The sequence below is a fragment of the Ascaphus truei genome, chromosome 1, assembly GCF_040206685.1.
Source record: "Ascaphus truei isolate aAscTru1 chromosome 1, aAscTru1.hap1, whole genome shotgun sequence".
NCBI lineage: Eukaryota > Metazoa > Chordata > Amphibia > Anura > Ascaphidae > Ascaphus > Ascaphus truei.
The window spans coordinates 84789762-84806853 of NC_134483.1; the positions used below are offsets into that span (position 1 = coordinate 84789762).

Below are 17092 nucleotides of genomic sequence, written 5' to 3' on the forward strand. Positions count from 1 at the left end.
GCATAAAATTGTACATTATTTCTAACGCGATCCGCTTATAGGGCGATGTGATTCTTTGGACCCCAAGCACAGCGTTATAAGGGGGTTGAGCTGTATATACCGATTTGGTGCACTATTGCAACCTCCGTCTAGTTGGTCTGTTGGTTAGTCTGTCATTTGTCCACTCTACGGACCATGCTAAATGCAATTCCCATGCTCAGTTACCTCACCCACTGCTCTTCCTCTTATCCCACTATGCAAATTATTACAATAACTACCCATAGCCTACAGAGTCAAATTCAAGACACTGATACTTCCCTGCAGAGCTATGCATAACACTGCTCATCATAACACTGATACTTCCCTGCAGAGCTATGCATAACACTGCTCATCATAACACTGATACTTCCCTGCAGAGCTATGCATAACACTGCTCATCATAACACTGATACTTCCCTGCAGAGCTATGCATAACACTGCTCATCATAACACTGATACTTCCCTGCAGAGCTATGCATAACACTGCTCATCATAACACTGATACTTCCCTGCAGAGCTATGCATATCACTGCACATCATAACACTGATACTTCCCTGCAGAGCTATGCATAACACTGCTCATCATAACACTGATACTTCCCTGCAGAGCTATGCATAACACTGCTCATCATAACACTGATACTTCCCTGCAGAGCTATGCATAACACTGCTCATCATAACACTGATACTTCCCTGCAGAGCTATGCATATCACTGCTCATCATAACACTGATACTTCCCTGCAGAGCTATGCATATCACTGCTCATCATAACACTGATACTTCCCTGCAGAGCTATGCATAACACTGCTCATCATAACACTGATACTTCCCTGCAGAGCTATGCATAACACTGCTCATCATAACACTGATACTTCCCTGCAGAGCTATGCATATCACTGCTCATCATAACACTGATACTTCCCTGCAGAGCTATGCATAACACTGCTCATCATAACACTGATACTTCCCTGCAGAGCTATGCATAACACTGCTCATCATAACACTGATACTTCCCTGCAGAGCTATGCATAACACTGCTCATCATAACACTGATACTTCCCTGCAGAGCTATGCATAACACTGCTCATCATAACACTGATACTTCCCTGCAGAGCTATGCATATCACTGCTCATCATAACACTGATACTTCCCTGCAGAGCTATGCATATCACTGCTCATCATAACACTGATACTTCCCTGCAGAGCTATGCATATCACTGCTCATCATAACACTGATACTTCCCTGCAGAGCTATGCATAACACTGCACATCATAACACTGATACTTCCCTGCAGAGCTATGCATAACACTGCTCATCATAACACTGATACTTCCCTGCAGAGCTATGCATAACACTGCACATCATAACACTGATACTTCCCTGCAGAGCTATGCATATCACTGCTCATCATAACACTGATACTTCCCTGCAGAGCTATGCATAACACTGCTCATCATAACACTGATACTTCCCTGCAGAGCTATGCATATCACTGCTCATCATAACACTGATACTTCCCTGCAGAGCTATGCATATCACTGCTCATCATAACACTGATACTTCCCTGCAGAGCTATGCATAACACTGCTCATCATAACACTGATACTTCCCTGCAGAGCTATGCATAGCACTGCTCATCATAACACTGATACTTCCCTGCAGAGCTATGCATAACACTGCTCATCATAACACTGATACTTCCCTGCAGAGCTATGCATAACACTGCTCATCATAACACTGATACTTCCCTGCAGAGCTATGCATAGCACTGCACATCATAACACTGATACTTCCCTGCAGAGCTATGCATAACACTGCTCATCATAACACTGATACTTCCCTGCAGAGCTATGCATATCACTGCTCATCATAACACTGATACTTCCCTGCAGAGCTATGCATATCACTGCTCATCATAACACTGATACTTCCCTGCAGAGCTATGCATAACACTGCTCATCATAACACTGATACTTCCCTGCAGAGCTATGCATATCACTGCTCATCATAACACTGATACTTCCCTGCAGAGCTATGCATATCACTGCTCATCATAACACTGATACTTCCCTGCAGAGCTATGCATAACACTGCTCATCATAACACTGATACTTCCCTGCAGAGCTATGCATAACACTGCTCATCATAACACTGATACTTCCCTGCAGAGCTATGCATAGCACTGCTCATCATAACACTGATACTTCCCTGCAGAGCTATGCATATCACTGCTCATCATAACACTGATACTTCCCTGCAGAGCTATGCATAACACTGCTCATCATAACACTGATACTTCCCTGCAGAGCTATGCATATCACTGCTCATCATAACACTGATACTTCCCTGCAGAGCTATGCTTAACACTGCTCATCATAACACTGATACTTCCCTGCAGAGCTATGCATAACACTGCTCATCATAACACTGATACTTCCCTGCAGAGCTATGCATAACACTGCTCATCATAACACTGATACTTCCCTGCAGAGCTATGCATAACACTGCTCATCATAACACTGATACTTCCCTGCAGAGCTATGCATAACACTGCTCATCATAACACTGGTACTTCCCTGCAGAGCTATGCATAACACTGCTCATCATAACACTGATACTTCCCTGCAGAGCTATGCATATCACTGCTCATCATAACACTGATACTTCCCTGCAGAGCTATGCATATCACTGCTCATCATAACACTGATACTTCCCTGCAGAGCTATGCATATCACTGCTCATCATAACACTGATACTGCCCTGCAGAGCTATGCATATCACTGCTCATCATAACACTGATACTTCCCTGCAGAGCTATGCATAACACTGCTCATCATAACACTGATACTTCCCTGCAGAGCTATGCATACACTGCTCATCATAACACTGATACTTCCCTGCAGAGCTATGCATATCACTGCTCATCATAACACTGATACTTCCCTGCAGAGCTATGCATATCACTGCTCATCATAACACTGATACTTCCTGCAGAGCTATGCATAACACTGCTCATCATAACACTGATACTTCCCTGCAGAGCTATGCATAACACTGCTCATCATAACACTGATACTTCCCTGCAGAGCTATGCATAACACTGCTCATCATAACACTGATACTTCCCTGCAGAGCTATGCATAACACTGCTCATCATAACACTGATACTTCCCTGCAGAGCTATGCGTATCACTGCTCATCATAACACTGATACTTCCCTGCAGAGCTATGCATAACACTGCTCATCATAACACTGATACTCCCCTGCAGAGCTATGCATAACACTGCTCATCATAACACTGATACTTCCCTGCAGAGCTATGCATAACACTGCTCATCATAACACTCATACTTCCCTGCAGAGCTATGCATAGCACTGCACATCATAACACTGATACTTCCCTGCAGAGCTATGCGTAACACTGCTCATCATAACACTGATACTTCCCTGCAGAGCTATGCATATCACTGCTCATCATAACACTGATACTTCCCTGCAGAGCTATGCGTATCACTGCTCATCATAACACTGATACTTCCCTGCAGAGCTATGCATAACACTGCTCATCATAACACTGATACTTCCCTGCAGAGCTATGCATATCACTGCTCATCATAACACTGATACTTCCCTGCAGAGCTATGCATAACACTGCTCATCATAACACTGATACTTCCCTGCAGAGCTATGCATAACACTGCTCATCATAACACTGATACTTCCCTGCAGAGCTATGCATAACACTGCTCATCATAACACTGATACTTCCCTGCAGAGCTATGCATAACACTGCTCATCATAACACTGATACTCCCCTGCAGAGCTATGCATAACACTGCTCATCATAACACTGATACTTCCCTGCAGAGCTATGCATATCACTGCTCATCATAACACTGATACTTCCCTGCAGAGCTATGCATAACACTGCTCATCATAACACTGATACTCCCCTGCAGAGCTATGCATATCACTGCTCATCATAACACTGATACTTCCCTGCAGAGCTATGCATATCACTGCTCATCATAACACTGATACTTCCCTGCAGAGCTATGCATAACACTGCTCATCATAACACTGATACTTCCCTGCAGAGCTATGCATAACACTGCTCATCATAACACTGATACTTCCCTGCAGAGCTATGCATAACACTGCTCATCATAACACTGATACATCCCTGCAGAGCTATGCATATCACTGCTCATCATAACACTGATACTTCCCTGCAGAGCTATGCATAACACTGCTCATCATAACACTGATACTCCCCTGCAGAGCTATGCATAACACTGCTCATCATAACACTGATACTTCCCTGCAGAGCTATGCATATCACTGCTCATCATAACACTGATACTTCCCTGCAGAGCTATGCATAGCACTGCCTCATCATAACACTGATACTTCCCTGCAGAGCTATGCATAACACTGCTCATCATAACACTGATACTTCCCTGCAGAGCTATGCATAACACTGCTCATCATAACACTGATACTTCCCTGCAGAGCTATGCATAACACTGCTCATCATAACACTGATACTTCCCTGCAGAGCTATGCATAACACTGCTCATCATAACACTGATACTTCCCTGCAGAGCTATGCATATCACTGCTCATCATAACACTGATACTTCCCTGCAGAGCTATGCATAACACTGCTCATCATAACACTGATACTTCCCTGCAGAGCTATGCATATCACTGCTCATCATAACACTGATACTTCCCTGCAGAGCTATGCATAACACTGCTCATCATAACACTGATACTTCCCTGCAGAGCTATGCATATCACTGCTCATCATAACACTGATACTTCCCTGCAGAGCTATGCATAACACTGCTCATCATAACACTGATACTTCCCTGCAGAGCTATGCATAACACTGCTCATCATAACACTGATACTTCCCTGCAGAGCTATGCATAACACTGCTCATCATAACACTGATACTTCCCTGCAGAGCTATGCATATCACTGCTCATCATAACACTGATACTTCCCTGCAGAGCTATGCATAGCACTGCTCATCATAACACTGATACTTCCCTGCAGAGCTATGCATATCACTGCTCATCATAACACTGATACTTCCCTGCAGAGCTATGCATAACACTGCTCATCATAACACTGATACTTCCCTGCAGAGCTATGCATAACACTGCTCATCATAACACTGATACTTCCTGCAGAGCTATGCATAACACTGCTCATCATAACACTGATACTTCCCTGCAGAGCTATGCATATCACTGCTCATCATAACACTGATACCTCCCTGCAGAGCTATGCATATCACTGCTCATCATAACACTGATACTTCCCTGCAGAACTATGCATATCACTGCTCATCATAACACTGATACTTCCCTGCAGAGCTATGCATAACACTGCTCATCATAACACTGATACTTCCCTGCAGAGCTATGCATAACACTGCTCATCATAACACTGATACTTCCCTGCAGAGCTATGCATAACACTGCTCATCATAACACTGATACTTCCCTGCAGAGCTATGCATAACACTGCTCATCATAACACTGATACTTCCCTGCAGAGCTATGCATAACACTGCTCATCATAACACTGATACTTCCCTGCAGAGCTATGCATATCACTGCTCATCATAACACTGATACTTCCCTGCAGAGCTATGCATAACACTGCTCATCATAACACTGATACTTCCCTGCAGAGCTATGCATAACACTGCTCATCATAACACTGATACTTCCCTGCAGAGCTATGCATAACACTGCTCATCATAACACTGATACTTCCCTGCAGAGCTATGCATAACACTGCTCATCATAACACTGATACTTCCCTGCAGAGCTATGCATAACACTGCTCATCATAACACTGTACTTCCCTGCAGAGCTATGCATAACGACTGCTCATCATAACACTGATACTTCCCTGCAGAGCTATGCATATCACTGCTCATCATAACACTGATACTGCCCTGCAGAGCTATGCATATCACTGCTCATCATAACACTGATACTTCCCTGCAGAGCTATGCATAACACTGCTCATATCATAACACTGATACTTCCCTGCAGAGCTATGCATAACACTGCTCATCATAACACTGGTACTTCCCTGCAGAGCTATGCATAACACTGCTCATCATAACACTGATACTTCCCTGCAGAGCTATGCATATCACTGCTCATCATAACACTGATACTTCCCTGCAGAGCTATGCATAACACTGCTCATCATAACACTGATACTTCCCTGCAGAGCTATGCGTATCACTGCTCATCATAACACTGATACTTCCCTGCAGAGCTATGCATAACACTGCTCATCATAACACTCATACTTCCCTGCAGAGCTATGCATAACACTGCTCATCATAACACTGATACTTCCTGCAGAGCTATGCGTATCACTGCTCATCATAACACTGATACTTCCTGCAGAGCTATGCGTATCACTGCTCATCATAACACTGATACTTCCCTGCAGAGCTATGCATAACACTGCTCATCATAACACTGATACTTCCCTGCAGAGCTATGCATAACACTGCTCATCATAACACTGATACTTCCCTGCAGAGCTATGCATAACACTGCTCATCATAACACTGATACTTCCCTGCAGAGCTATGCATAACACTGCTCATCATAACACTGATACTTCCCTGCAGAGCTATGCATAACACTGCTCATCATAACACTGATACTTCCCTGCAGAGCTATGCATAACACTGCTCATCATAACACTGATACTCCCCTGCAGAGCTATGCATAACACTGCTCATCATAACACTGATACTTCCCTGCAGAGCTATGCATATCACTGCTCATCATAACACTGATACTTCCCTGCAGAGCTATGCATAACACTGCTCATCATAACACTGATACTCCCCTGCAGAGCTATGCATATCACTGCTCATCATAACACTGATACTTCCCTGCAGAGCTATGCATATCACTGCTCATCATAACACTGATACTTCCCTGCAGAGCTATGCATAACACTGCTCATCATAACACTGATACTTCCCTGCAGAGCTATGCATAACACTGCTCATCATAACACTGATACTTCCCTGCAGAGCTATGCATAACACTGCTCATCATAACACTGATACTTCCCTGCAGAGCTATGCATATCACTGCTCATCATAACACTGATACTTCCCTGCAGAGCTATGCATAACACTGCTCATCATAACACTGATACTCCCCTGCAGAGCTATGCATAACACTGCTCATCATAACACTGATACTTCCCTGCAGAGCTATGCATATCACTGCTCATCATAACACTGATACTTCCCTGCAGAGCTATGCATAGCACTGCTCATCATAACACTGATACTTCCCTGCAGAGCTATGCATAACACTGCTCATCATAACACTGATACTTCCCTGCAGAGCTATGCATAACACTGCTCATCATAACACTGATACTTCCCTGCAGAGCTATGCATAACACTGCTCATCATAACACTGATACTTCCCTGCAGAGCTATGCATAACACTGCTCATCATAACACTGATACTTCCCTGCAGAGCTATGCATATCACTGCTCATCATAACACTGATACTTCCCTGCAGAGCTATGCATAACACTGCTCATCATAACACTGATACTTCCCTGCAGAGCTATGCATATCACTGCTCATCATAACACTGATACTTCCCTGCAGAGCTATGCATAACACTGCTCATCATAACACTGATACTTCCCTGCAGAGCTATGCATATCACTGCTCATCATAACACTGATACTTCCCTGCAGAGCTATGCATAACACTGCTCATCATAACACTGATACTTCCCTGCAGAGCTATGCATAACACTGCTCATCATAACACTGATACTTCCCTGCAGAGCTATGCATATCACTGCTCATCATAACACTGATACTTCCCTGCAGAGCTATGCATAGCACTGCTCATCATAACACTGATACTTCCCTGCAGAGCTATGCATATCACTGCTCATCATAACACTGATACTTCCCTGCAGAGCTATGCATAACACTGCTCATCATAACACTGATACTTCCCTGCAGAGCTATGCATAACACTGCTCATCATAACACTGATACTTCCCTGCAGAGCTATGCATAACACTGCTCATCATAACACTGATACTTCCCTGCAGAGCTATGCATAACACTGCTCATCATAACACTGATACTTCCCTGCAGAGCTATGCATATCACTGCTCATCATAACACTGATACTTCCCTGCAGAGCTATGCATAACACTGCTCATCATAACACTGATACTTCCCTGCAGAGCTATGCATAACACTGCTCATCATAACACTGATACTTCCCTGCAGAGCTATGCATATCACTGCTCATCATAACACTGGTACTTCCCTGCAGAGCTATGCATAACACTGCTCATCATAACACTGATACTTCCCTGCAGAGCTATGCATATCACTGCTCATCATAACACTGATACTTCCCTGCAGAGCTATGCATATCACTGCTCATCATAACACTGATACTTCCCTGCAGAGCTATGCATAACACTGCTCATCATAACACTGATACTTCCCTGCAGAGCTATGCATATCACTGCTCATCATAACACTGATACTTCCCTGCAGAGCTATGCATAACACTGCTCATCATAACACTGATACTTCCCTGCAGAGCTATGCATATCACTGCTCATCATAACACTGATACTTCCCTGCAGAGCTATGCATAACACTGCTCATCATAACACTGATACTTCCCTGCAGAGCTATGCATATCACTGCTCATCATAACACTGATACTTCCCTGCAGAGCTATGCATAACACTGATACTTCCCTGCAGAGCTATGCATAACACTGCTCATCATAACACTGATACTTCCCTGCAGAGCTATGCATAACACTGCTCATCATGACACTGATACTTCCCTGCAGAGCTATGCATAACACTGCTCATCATAACACTGATACTTCCCTGCAGAGCTATGCATAACACTGCTCATCATAACACTGGTACTTCCCTGCAGAGCTATGCATAACACTGCTCATCATAACACTGATACTTCCCTGCAGAGCTATGCATATCACTGCTCATCATAACACTGATACTTCCCTGCAGAGCTATGCATATCACTGCTCATCATAACACTGATACTTCCCTGCAGAGCTATGCATAACACTGCTCATCATAACACTGATACTTCCCTGCAGAGCTATGCATAACACTGCTCATCATAACACTGATACTTCCCTGCAGAGCTATGCATAACACTGCTCATCATAACACTGGTACTTCCCTGCAGAGCTATGCATAACACTGCTCATCATAACACTGGTACTTCCCTGCAGAGCTATGCATAACACTGCTCATCATAACACTGATACTTCCCTGCAGAGCTATGCATAACACTGCTCATCATAACACTGATACTTCCCTGCAGAGCTATGCATATCACTGCTCATCATAACACTGATACTTCCCTGCAGAGCTATGCATAACACTGCTCATCATAACACTGATACTTCCCTGCAGAGCTATGCATATCACTGCTCATCATAACACTGATACTTCCCTGCAGAGCTATGCATAACACTGCTCATCATAACACTGATACTTCCCTGCAGAGCTATGCATAACACTGCTCATCATAACACTGATACTTCCCTGCAGAGCTATGCGTATCACTGCTCATCATAACACTGATACTTCCCTGCAGAGCTATGCATAACACTGCTCATCATAACACTGATACTTCCCTGCAGAGCTATGCATAACACTGCTCATCATAACACTGATACTTCCCTGCAGAGCTATGCATAACACTGCTCATCATAACACTGATACTTCCCTGCAGAGCTATGCATATCACTGCTCATCATAACACTGATACTTCCCTGCAGAGCTATGCATAACACTGCTCATCATAACACTGATACTTCCCTGCAGAGCTATGCGTATCACTGCTCATCATAACACTGATACTTCCCTGCAGAGCTATGCATAACACTGCTCATCATAACACTGATACTTCCCTGCAGAGCTATGCATAACACTGCTCATCATAACACTGATACTTCCCTGCAGAGCTATGCGTATCACTGCTCATCATAACACTGATACTTCCCTGCAGAGCTATGCGTATCACTGCTCATCATAACACTGATACTTCCCTGCAGAGCTATGCGTATCACTGCTCATCATAACACTGATACTTCCCTGCAGAGCTATGCATATCACTGCTCATCATAACACTGATACTTCCCTGCAGAGCTATGCATAGCACTGCTCATCATAACACTGATACTTCCCTGCAGAGCTATGCATAACACTGCTCATCATAACACTGATACTTCCCTGCAGAGCTATGCATAACACTGCTCATCATAACACTGATACTTCCCTGCAGAGCTATGCGTATCACTGCTCATCATAACACTGATACTTCCCTGCAGAGCTATGCATATCACTGCTCATCATAACACTGATACTTCCCTGCAGAGCTATGCATAGCACTGCTCATCATAACACTGATACTTCCCTGCAGAGCTATGCATATCACTGCTCATCATAACACTGATACTTCCCTGCAGAGCTATGCATAGCACTGCTCATCATAACACTGATACTTCCCTGCAGAGCTATGCATAACACTGCTCATCATAACACTGATACTTCCCTGCAGAGCTATGCATAACACTGCTCATCATAACACTGATACTTCCCTGCAGAGCTATGCATAACACTGCTCATCATAACACTGATACTTCCCTGCAGAGCTATGCGTATCACTGCTCATCATAACACTGATACTTCCCTGCAGAGCTATGCATAACACTGCTCATCATAACACTGATACTTCCCTGCAGAGCTATGCATAACACTGCTCATCATAACACTGATACTTCCCTGCAGAGCTATGCGTATCACTGCTCATCATAACACTGATACTTCCCTGCAGAGCTATGCATATCACTGCTCATCATAACACTGATACTTCCCTGCAGAGCTATGCATAACACTGCTCATCATAACACTGATACTTCCCTGCAGAGCTATGCATATCACTGCTCATCATAACACTGATACTTCCCTGCAGAGCTATGCATATCACTGCTCATCATAACACTGATACTTCCCTGCAGAGCTATGCATAACACTGCTCATCATAACACTGATACTTCCCTGCAGAGCTATGCATAACACTGCTCATCATAACACTGATACTTCCCTGCAGAGCTATGCATAACACTGCTCATCATAACACTGATACTTCCCTGCAGAGCTATGCATATCACTGCTCATCATAACACTGATACTTCCCTGCAGAGCTATGCATAACACTGCTCATCATAACACTGATACTTCCCTGCAGAGCTATGCATAACACTGCTCATCATAACACTGATACTTCCCTGCAGAGCTATGCATAACACTGCTCATCATAACACTGATACTTCCCTGCAGAGCTATGCATAACACTGCTCATCATAACACTGATACTTCCCTGCAGAGCTATGCATAACACTGCTCATCATAACACTGATACTTCCCTGCAGAGCTATGCATATCACTGCTCATCATAACACTGATACTTCCCTGCAGAGCTATGCATAACACTGCTCATCATAACACTGATACTTCCCTGCAGAGCTATGCATATCACTGCTCATCATAACACTGATACTTCCCTGCAGAGCTATGCATAACACTGCTCATCATAACACTGATACTTCCCTGCAGAGCTATGCATAACACTGCTCATCATAACACTGATACTTCCCTGCAGAGCTATGCATATCACTGCTCATCATAACACTGATACTTCCCTGCAGAGCTATGCATATCACTGCTCATCATAACACTGATACTTCCCTGCAGAGCTATGCATAACACTGCTCATCATAACACTGATACTTCCCTGCAGAGCTATGCATATCACTGCACATTCTTCTCTACATTTCTAACCTAATTTCCAAGTGCTGTCTTCGCATATATATTCTACACTGTGCTCATGATTATGGAACATCTCTCCACCTCCCTCATTACTTTCTCTCCTGCCTCCAAGACTTCTGTGCTCCTCCACAATTCTCTACCACACATGAGCATACTGAACTCTCCCCAACCTCACATTTAAAAGTTCCCTAAAATCACTTTTTTTAAGAGGTATCAAACACTCACCGAACTTCTTCCATTTGCTTAGTACTTATGCATACTTAAAAGTCTGAAGCTGATGGCGAAACTCATGCTGACAACTTCCACACATGCGTATGTTATATGTATATATGGCAATGGGGTGTACATACAGTAAGTAAAGACAAAGGAGATACAAGGAATCAGGGCCACTGACTGGGACACGCACCTGGAACTCCTATCTCGGCCCACTGGATGCAGTATCCGATGTCGAAACCACATTTCCGATGTTCAGTGTCACGGATTAACATTGACCCGCAATTCCGACGGCGGTTTGTGGCACGGATTCCGGCAAATAAGCGAAACCTGCCTGTATATTATCTTGATCACGTGATTTCCTGATTAATATATGCTCAAAAAAGGATTGGTGTATATAGCGCTAAAAAATGTGAACACAAAATAATAATACAATGTGATACAAATAAAAATAAAAATAAAATCAGCAAGGCTGCCAGGAATAACTAACCCAAACACAGTTAGTGAAACATGAGGAAAAAAAAAAAAAAAAAACAATACAGACCGGCGCCTTAGAGTCCAAATAGTGGGATAAATAACAGTCCAATGGGTGGTTTAGGATATCCAAAATATGACAATCAAGTCCAGTGGACAGCAGATTCCTCAGCAGCAAACAATGTGTGATATGCAGGGAAGACAAAAAAACAAGATCATAGTGTACCAAAATATGGTTAGAACATGTGACACATAGACAAACAGACACATACAACAATAAACAAGTAGGCTGACTAATAACAATTGATTTTAATGAACACAATAAAATTCAGCAACTGATAGCAAGCAGATTCCGGATCCGGTTGTGTAAAACCGGAATCCTACTTACAGCCAGTCCTCAGGATATGCGCAGATATAGGGATTAAAGATGATCCGGCGATGCCTGATGCTGGATGCGTGTCTGTAGGTTCAGGCAACTTGCCTTCCGCTCCACGAGGCGCCCTCAGCTCGCGGCCGGAACTGCGTCACAGACCGGATACACGTCACAGGGGGCGGGACACCGCTCCGAATCTCCCAACCTCGCCGGGTCTCGCTAATAGTAGTAATCCAAAAATGCTGCTATTCCAGGGACTGCTGTAGCGATCTACTCATATGTCAGTTGAAAGCTGATAATTGATACTCAAAGGCCCAACGCGTTTCGTGCGCATGCGCACTTCTTCAGGGGAACTGATCCCCTGAATTGATCCCCTGAAGAAGTGCGCATGCGCACGAAACGCGTTGGGCCTTTGAGTATCAATTATCAGCTTTCAACTGACATATGAGTAGATCGCTACAGCAGTCCCTGGAATAGCAGCATTTTTGGATTACTACTATTAGCGAGACCCGGCGAGGTTGGGAGATTCGGAGCGGTGTCCCGCCCCCTGTGACGTGTATCCGGTCTGTGACGCAGTTCCGGCCGCGAGCTGAGGGCGCCTCGTGGAGCGGAAGGCAAGTTGCCTGAACCTACAGACACGCATCCAGCATCAGCCATCGCCGGATCATCTTTAATCCCTATATCTGCACATATCCTGAGGACTGGCTGTAAGTAGGATTCCGGTTTTACACAACCGGATCCGGAATCTGCTTGCTATCAGTTGCTGAATTTTATTGTGTTCATTAAAATCAATTGTTATTAGTCAGCCTACTTGTTTATTGTTGTATGTGTCTGTTTGTCTATGTGTCACATGTTCTAACCATATTTTGGTACACTATGATCTTGTTTTTTTGTCTTCCCTGCATATCACACATTGTTTGCTGCTGAGGAATCTGCTGTCCACTGGACTTGATTGTCATCTTTTGGATATCCTAAACCACCCATTGGACTGTTATTTATCCCACTATTTGGACTCTAAGGCGCCGGTCTGTATTGTTTTTTTTTTTTGTTTTTTTTCTGATTAATATATACTTAATCTATTGTAAAATAATTGGTATGATGTGGCTTACAGTGCATTTTTATTGGCTCACCATCAATGTTAGGTGCTGTTAAACTAGCTTTCAAGATCACCTGCAAAAAGCTAAATGTAAGAATGGACAATGTAGCAGGGAGACAAATTTAACACGGCGGGTTTTTGTGAGAATTATAAGACAGCACCAAGTTATTCGTCAAGGATTTATCTGTTTATATGGCCAATATGACATAACTTGTAAACCATTCTTATTGGGAACAGGAAACCCTTGCTTGAAGAACCACAGTACATCCAATAATTTACAGGTGCAAACCAACATCCAGGTGTGTTACTCCAACTGACCACAAATAAAAATAGCGCAGCAATGCACACTAGTACTGTATGTGAATACTGCACCTCCTCTCGAAGAGCTTCGCAAAACGCACATAGGGATGTATTCTCAGATGGACGACTGTTTTAGGATTTTTATAAATAAACGGTGTTTTTATTAGTACTCAGATTGCTGGTGCTGTATTTGCACCTCGTGTTGCTGGTGGTGTACTTGCACACTACAGTGTGCATCATCACGCTTTTTACTTTCAAATCATTCTTTTAGCACTACTTGCAAATATTCTCCCATCTGCCCATCGAAACCACCTTCTATAAGAATCATAGGGGTAGATATCCTAGCTTTAATGTATACAAACATATTCAACCATCAAGGTTCAAGAAAGCATGTAACAGTATCTATCAAGCTCCTGGTGCATGCATCTGCAAACCTGCACCAGTAATCTCTTTAATGCAGTGCAAGCTTTGCCTCAGGACCTATTATATGGGGAAAGTGAACAAGGCCGGGCAGAATTTCCAGTTTGACTTTCTCTGAACTGAGTAAGATCAAAAAGTAAGTACATTCAGGGCCTCATGCTATAAGCAGCGATAAGCCCCTTATAGCCAAAAAAGCCTACAGCGATGCAGTAAGACCAGATAAGCTGGCAATAAGAGCAAAAATCCCAAGGTTTTTTTGCCGGGAAAAAAAAATCGCCAACCGCTCGGTGATGAGCCACTTATCGCCCGCTGCTCATCACCATCTTTTCAAACTCTCTGTGTTCTAGTAGCCCCGATCAGCTTATCGCAGCTGATCGCCGCTCTAGAATAGAGATTTTCTCTCCAAATCGCCTCGCCACAAAAAGTTGGCAAGAAGATGGTGAGAAGCTGCCGATGAGCAGGCGAGACGGGACTTAGAAAAAATCAGGCATTTTTCCTGCATCGGATTGATGTCGGGAGTCCCTGGAGCTGATATCCATTTATAAGTTAACCCCTCCCGCTACCCACCCGGTAGGACAAAACACCCATCCTTGGGGCTACTACCCCCTTCACCCACCCTCGCTACCCACAATAAACACAAATACACACAACAGCCCCACTACCCACCTTCTAGGCCCCCATTAAACATTACAACATCTAATATACACCAAAACACAACCCACCCACCCCCTGTGCCCCCACATAAAACCATATTTATTTTTTTTTACACAGGATTAATACCACAATGCCGGCGGGGGTACCCGGTGGTCCCCATGGATGTCTGCAGGCCCCACAGTGAACCCCAGGGGGGTTCCACGGTGTCTGGGGGCCCTCGGGTGGGCTCCGTGGGCCTCCAGGTTGTCCCTGCGGGTGTCCGTGGGCCTCCACGGGGTCCACGAGTGGTCCCCGTGGGTGTCCGGGGGCCCTCAGGTGGTTCCCACGGGTATCTGGGGGCCCTCGGGTATGGTCAGTTCCTCCCTGCAGGTGTCCATGGGTCCTCACGTGGCCCCCGTGGGCATCCGGGGGTCCTCGGGTGGTCCCCGGGGGTCCCCGCTGGCCTGCAGTACCAATCCTGTATTTTAAAAAAATAAACATGGCCTACATTTCAATAAATACACCTCCCTCCACCCCCCCACCAAACACATACAGTACAGTAATGGTCAAAATAACTATTATCCAGATATGGATAATAGATTATTTGCCCATTATTAAACACAACATTAGTCAGCCAGCATAAATAAAGTAAATATAAACCGTTCTACTTACCCCTGCCAATGTGAAGGGCGTCCTCGTCGGCTTACTGCAGGCCCATGTCCTCCGTTGCCAGAAAGAATACATTGCAAAATACAATGCAATGTCCCCTAACCCCTTAATCACCTTATCGGGAAGCCTAACCACCCACCCCGAACCCACTACCCCCACCCTCCACCCATTCATTGGTACAGTCGGTACATCATGCCCATATAATATGGGTATGATTTAACACTATAGCAATAAATGGTGAAGCTAAAACAAAACAGGCCCAAAATACAACACATTAAATATAAAAATCAACACATAAAAAATGCCAATAAACCAAATGCTTTGCACAGTGGGTAAATCATGCCCATTTAAAGCTGCAGTTCAAGCTGCCATTTTTTTTTTTTTTAAGTGTTGTTTTTTTACTTCAATAGTTAAATGTGTGTAATACCAACTTACCTACTGAAGATCAAAGCTGCAGGTCAATCCGTTCTAGTTTGATTGATCAGTGAAGATTGGTGACATCATTACAAGTTGGTGTCTGATAAACGCCCCCTTTTTCAGTGTGAATGAAATGCTTATGAATATTCATGAGCCTCTTCCACTGACATGTGCAAGAGGGAGGGCAGGGCTCACAAAGGGGTGTGCCAGGGCTTGTAACAGGACATGAAGGGGCTGTGCCTTAGCAAATGGTTGCTATAGGAACAACATGCTTGTTAAAATAGAATGCAAGAAAATTGGTCTTTCAAAGTTGTTTTTTTAAAAACAGAAAATGCTAAAAGTATTTTTTCTTAATACAGAAGTGATTTATTAAAAAAAACACACATGCAGGATACTGCTTGAACTGCAGCTTTAATATGGACATGATTTAACACTATGCCAGTCAATTGTGAACCTATAAAAAAAAAACAAGAACAACAAACAGGAAGGTCGGACAGTAGAAGGTTACAATAGTCAAGGCAGGAGAGAATGAGGGCATGAGTTG

At 43.9% G+C, this 17092-nt stretch overlaps 1 protein-coding gene across 4 annotated transcripts in view; it reads left to right on the plus strand.

Moving 5' to 3' along the window:
• The window catches only part of HOMER1 (homer scaffold protein 1), a 141137-nt gene that overhangs the window by 87759 nt on the left and 36286 nt on the right, over window positions 1–17092 (plus strand). The window lies entirely within an intron of this gene.